Genomic DNA, 6,764 nt, shown 5'->3' with positions numbered 1-6,764 from the left:
GAAGGAGATGGGGTAAAGGTTCGGTCTTGGGAGTGATGATAAACCACTATTTTATGGTTTATATTGTATTTAATTGAGTGGTTTTATCAAGCTTTTCACCCACTTATTCATATGATTTGCATGATTTTACAATTCCTTCCTAGTTTAGTTCTATGATTGAAAACATGCTTCTTTGGTCTTAATTTAGCTAATCTTAATCCTCTCCTATTACCATTTGATGCCTTGATCTGTGTGTTAAGTGTTTCAGGCTTCATAGGGCAGAAATGGCTTAGAGAATAAAGAGGAAGCGTGCAAAAATGGAAGGAACACAAGGAATTGAGGAGATGACCAGCGAGAAGTCACGCGGTCGCATGGCTCACGTGACCGCGTGAAATGGAAGAAATCAGAGTGACGCGATCGCGTGCCTGACGCGACCGCGCGGATTGGAAGATGCATGAACGACGCGAATGCGTGGACGACGCGCACGCGTAATACGAAAAATGCTAAGTGACGCGATCGCGTGGACGACGCGGACGCGTGACGTGCGCGATCTGCAGAATTACAAAAGTCGCTGGCAGAGATTCTGGGCCGCATTTCAACCCAGTTTTCGGCCCAGAAACACAGATTAAAGTCAGGGAACATGTAGAGACTCAAGAGGCTCTCATAATTCATAATTTTAGTTTTAGATGTAGTTTTTAGAGAGAGAGGTTCTCTCATCTCTCTTAGGATTAGGATTAGGATTAGGATTTCATCTTCTTCAATCACAGGTGCAATATTCCTTTTATATATTTTCCCAATTTAGTTTATGAACTCTTTATGTTTGGATTGATTTTCTTAATTAATGTTATTTGAGGTATTTCAGTTTATGATTGTTTTATTTATATGAATGCTTTTGATTTAATTTAGATATTTTCCCTTTTGGCTTTGGTTAAATAATTGGTGACTCTTGAGTTATCAAACTCATTGTTGATTGAAAATTGGAATTCTTCAAGAATTAATTCAAGATCCAATAACTCCAACTTTTCCCAAGGAAAGACTGGGACTTGAGGATTCGAATTAATTCATCCACTTAACTTACCTTCATAGTTAGTGGTTAACAAAGTGGGAGAAAAATCTAATTCTCATCATAATTGATAAGGATAACTAGGATAGGACTTCCAGTTCTTTATACCTTGCCAAGAGATTTATTATTGTTAATTTATTTTACTTGTCATTTAAATATATACCTGTGCCCATTGCCCAAACTCCAAAACCCCAATTTACAAACTCATAACCAATAATAAGAACATACCTCCCTGCAATTCCTTGAGAAGACAACCCGAGGTTTAAATACTCGGTTATCAATTTTAAAAAGGGGTTTGTTACTTGTGACAACCAAAACGTTTGTATGAAAGGACTTTTGTTGGTTTAGAAGCTATACTTGCAACGGGAATTTATTCTGAATTCTAGACCACGCAAAAGTTCTCTCATCAAGCGAGTTGAAGGTTTTGTGGGAAGCTTGTACACTTTCTCTCGAGGAGGCCTTTTAGCAAGAACTTTCTTCCTCATTTGGTTAGGTTCAGGCTTTTGAGGGAAGAGAGGCAGTAAAGGTAGTGGAGGAAACTGAGGAGTTGAAGAGAAGATAATGGAGGGAAGAGAGGGAGCGTTGGTAACTGTACCGAAGGAAGTTTTTTACAAACCATGCAACTGCATCATCTTTTGAAAAGACTTGAAAAGACATGACCTCATAAAAGAAAGATTTTATTTGATTTTAAACTAAAACAGAAAATTAATTTTAAATTTAAAAAACCCCCTTTTTGAAAGAAAATCAAACTGAAAATCTTTTGGACCAGAAAGCATTAAATGAGAACCATTTAAAAAAAAATTAAACACACAGGCCAACAAAAAATCAACCAAACAAAAATGTAACATTCATATTTGGGCCCAGAGATGGTTGGATTTAAGGAAACATATTGGACCACTCTAAATCTGATTTTTGAGGAAGGCCCAGATTAACTCTCACTTGAAACAAGCCCAGAACATGCTAATTTGATTAGAACGTTCATCACCTGCCCAGAATTGTCTCATACCTGTTTATGAGACAAAATGCTCCAGCAAACACATTAGCAATTTTCAAACAATGAATTATAACTCAAAATGCCGAGACTAGTCCTAAGCATGCAGAATCTGTCCTCAGGTAGTGGTTTAGTGAAAATGTTTGCCAATTGCTCTTCTGATTTAACAAATTGAATGCTAATATCCCCCTTTTGAACATGTTCTCTTATTGAATGAAATTTCACTTCAATATGTTTAGTCCTAGAGTGCAAAACTGGATTTTTAGAAATATTAATGGCACTCATATTATCACACAATAAGGGAATATTTTTAGCATTTAACTTGTAATCAGCAAGCTGTGTTCTTAACCATAAAAGCTGAGAACAACATGAAGAAGTAGCTATATACTCAGCCCTAGTAGTGGATAACGCCACTGTTGGCTGTTTCTTACTTGACCAAACATTCAAGGACTTTCCAAGGAAGCAACATAAGCCTGAAGTGCTTCTTCTATCAACTCTATCACCAACAAAATCTGCATCACAATAACCAACTGCAGAAAAATCATCAATCTTAGGATACCAAAGACCAAAGTTGGATGTGCCATGAACATATCTAATGATCCTTTTAATTGTCGAAAGATGTGACTCTTTAGGTTTGGATTGGAACCTTGAGCACAATCCAACACTTTGCACAATATTGGGTATAGAAGAAGTTAAGTACATAAGAGAACCAATCATTCCTCTATACCTAGTCTTATCTACATCTTTTTTAGTTTCTCCCTTATCTAATTTAGAATTAGGGTGCATGGGAGTTCCCATGGGTTTGGCATTTTTCATACCAAATTTCTTAACTAATTCCTTGGCATACTTCTCTTGATGAATAAAAATACCATTTTCAATTTGTTTAATTTATAGCCCAAGGAAAAAATTAAGTTCACCCATCATACTCATGTCAAATTCACTTGTCATGAGTTTTCCAAATTCAGAACAAAGGGATTCATTGGCTGATCCAAAAATAATGTCATCAACATATATTTGGACTAGAATAAAGGAATCATTAGAATTTTTGATAAATAGAGTTGTGTCTGTGGTGCCTCTTTGAAAACCATTTTTCAAAAGAAAAGAGCTAAGTCTCTCATACCAAGCTCTAGGAGCTTGTCGTAAACCATAGAGAGCTTTAGATAATTTAAAAACATGATTAGAATGCTCTTTATTTTCAAAACCAGGTGGCTGCTCCACATACACTTCTCTATCTATCACACCATTCAAACATGCACATTTCACATCCATTTGATATAATTTAAAACCACAAGATGCAGCATAGGCTAAGAGAAGTATTATGGCTTCCTTTCGGGCAATAGGGGCAAAGGATTCATCAAAGTTTATTCCTTCTTCTTGGTCATATCCTTGTGCCACAAGCCTTACCTTGTTTCTTGCAATGCTGCCATCTTCTCCTGACTTGTTCCGAAATACCACTTGGTGCCGCTCACTTTCTTTTCACTTGGCCTTGGAACCAAAGTCCACAGTTGGTTCTTCTCAAACTCAAGAAGCTCATCCTCTATTGCTTTAACCCAAGAGGGGTCACTAAGGGATTCTTTGACATTCTGAGGCTCCATTTGAGAGAGAAGGACAATATTTGTCTCTTCATTGGCCTTTCTAGTTGAGGACCGAGTTCAAACTCCATGAGAGACGTCCCCAATAATAAATTTCTTAGGATAGTTCTTCAAGAATCTCCATTTACGAGGTCTGGTGGACTTGGAGGCAAATTTAGGTACCAATGGATTTTGGATCCTGTTGGCTTCAGAATTTTCTTCAAATTCATGAGACAAAATGGAATTGTCTCTCGAATTTTCAGCAACTGCAGTTTCTGGTTTAGGTTGAACAGAATTTCCATTTTCTTGATTTTGCACAGTTTCAACGTCCTTTTGAGCTTGATTTCTTGCATCACAATCTTCCAAAATACTTTGCACCAAGTTAGTATCACAAAATGTAACGTGTATGGACTCTTCAATAATCCTAGCATCTTGATGATAAACCCTATATGCTTTACTAGTTGTGGAATATCCTACAAACAAACGCTCATATGCCTTTGGGTCAAATTTACCCAAATTATCCTTGTTATTTGAAACAAAACATTTGCATCCAAAGATCTGAAAGTAGTCTAAGTTTGGTGGGTAACCTTTCCAAAGCTCATAAGGGGTTTTCTTCAAAAATTTCCTTATGATTGTTCTATTCAAAATGTGGCAAGCCATGTTAACCGCTTCAGCCCAAAGGAATTTTGGAACATTACTCTCATAAAGCATAGCTCTTGTCATCTCTTGTATGCTTCTATTTCTTCTTTTCACAACACCATTTTGTTGAGGTGTCCTTGGACAAGAGAAGTTGTGAGATATTCCAAATTCCTCACAAAAGGATTCAAATAAATTGTTTTCAAATTCAGTTCCATGATCACTTCTTATAGAAGAGATTTTTAAATCCTTTTCATTTTGAATTTTCTTACAAAAAGGTTCAAAGGCCGAAAAGGCTTCATTTTTGTGTGCAAGAAATAAAATCCAACCAAACCTAGTATAGTCATCCACAATCACTAAACCATAATGTTTACCACTTAGACTTTGAGTTCTTGTTGGACCAAATAAATCAATGTGTAGCAACTCAAGTGGTCTTTTAGTAGAGATGTCTTCCTTTGGTTTAAAAGAACCTTTTGTTTGTTTCCCATTTGGCAAACATCACATGTGATGTCTTTGTCAAACTTTATCAAAGGAAGACCTCTTACTAATTCTTTCTTTACAAGTTTGTTTATTTAAAACATACTTGCATGGCCCAATCTCTTGTACCATAACCACTTTTCAGAATCTTTGGAATGAAAACAAGCTATATTTTGATCCTTTAGTTCATCAAGAGTAAGTCCATACACATTATTAAAACGCTTGGCAACAAAAAGCACTTCATTTGTTTTCTCATTAACAACACAGCATTCAAGTCTTTTGAAAGTCACTAAATATCCTAAATCACATAGATGACTTATACTCAAACGATTGTGCTTCAAACCACATACCAAAAATACATCATCAATGAAAGTAGATTGTTCATTACCTACTTTTCCAACAGTAATGATTTTACCTTTACCATCATCTCCAAAGGTCACAAAACCTCCATCATACTTGTTTAGTTTGATGAAATAAGTTGACCTTCCAGTCATGTGCCTTGAGCATCCACTATCCATGTACCACATGTCTTTTTTGTTCTTGGATGCTAGGCAAATCTGCATGAAGAGTTTCAAGTAGCCTTAGGTATCCAAATTAATTTGGATCCTTTGAAGTTAATCCATCTTGGTTACCCAAGTGCATTGAAATCACAAACAACATTGTAAATTTTGTTTCTTACAACTCTCTTTTCAATGAAACATTGTGCATATGAGTGACCAAATTTCTTATAAATTACACAATGATTTTCTGATGTGTATCGCTGAAATTGAGGTGAGTTGTTTTGCTGGAAATGATAGAAAGGTTGAAATTTTCTGGTTTTTGGAAGAGGTGCATTTCTTTTGACAAATTGATTTTTATTAAAATTGTTCCTCTTTGCAAAAACATTTTCACCAGAATTGTTTTGAACTTTTGGACTTTTTGAATATGAGGTTTTGTTTTGAGATGGTGGTTTCTTGAAAGCAACCTCATTTTTTGAAATGTACCCCAAACCTGGCCTATTTGAATTAGGTTTGGTTCTTGGTGAAGGTTTAGTTTCACTTGTGTATACTTCATCAAACTTTTCTTCAAAAGTTGGAACATATCCAATACCAGATTTGATTGGTATGGATTTAACATTTGATGAAGAAGCCACAAATTTTATAGAGGAATCATTAAAAACTGCATCTTCATTGGCTATATAACCTAAACCAGATTTTTCAAATAATGGTCTTTGACATGCAAGTAATTTGTCCAAGTTACTAGAACTTTGAGCAAATTTTGCTAAGTCATCATTCAACCTTTTAATCATATCATTTAATCTTTCATTTTCAGCAATTAACTCATGAGAAGCATCCACAATGTGCTTTCCTTTCAATTTTTCAAGTTCAGATTTTAAAAATCTGTTTTCTTCAATAATGTCCAAAGCACATTTAGTTTTCTTCACTTTTTCTTTTAAAAAATCATTTTCAGCTCTCAACACATCTCTTTTAGATCTGTATTCATTGTACTTGTCAAGCAGTTTTAAGGTATTTAAAGTGAGATCATCAATAATAGCATGTAAATCATCAATGGTCAAATCATAATAATTTACCTCATCAAGATTGTTGTTTCCAGCCATGAAGCAGTCTTTATCTTCACCTTCAGATTCTTCTTCTTCATTTGAGTCATTCTCAAGATCCTCCCAAGCTACCATGAGCACTCTTTTCCTCTTTTTCTTGCCTTTGTTCTCCTTCTTGAGCTTTGGACAGTTTACTTTGAAGTGTCCAGCCTCCTTGCAATGATGACATGTCACCTTGCTTAAGTCCATCTTGTGTTCCTTTGAACTTGAACCCTTGTACTTGCCCTTGTTCTTCATCATCCTTCTAAATCTCCTAGCAAAAAGTAAGAGTTTATCATTTGAAATACCATCACTAGACTCACTCTCTTTTGGTTCTACTTTTGACTTGAGGGCTATTCCCTTTTTCTTTGAGTCGGTGTTTGTGTGTGTGGTTTCATAGGCAAGGAGTTTTCCTCTCAGCTCATCATAGGTTATGGGACTTAGATTGTTGCTCTCGGTTAGGATAGTGGC

The sequence above is a fragment of the Arachis stenosperma genome, chromosome 1, assembly GCF_014773155.1.
Source record: "Arachis stenosperma cultivar V10309 chromosome 1, arast.V10309.gnm1.PFL2, whole genome shotgun sequence".
NCBI lineage: Eukaryota > Viridiplantae > Streptophyta > Magnoliopsida > Fabales > Fabaceae > Arachis > Arachis stenosperma.
Note: the sequence above shows the minus strand (reverse complement) of the source record.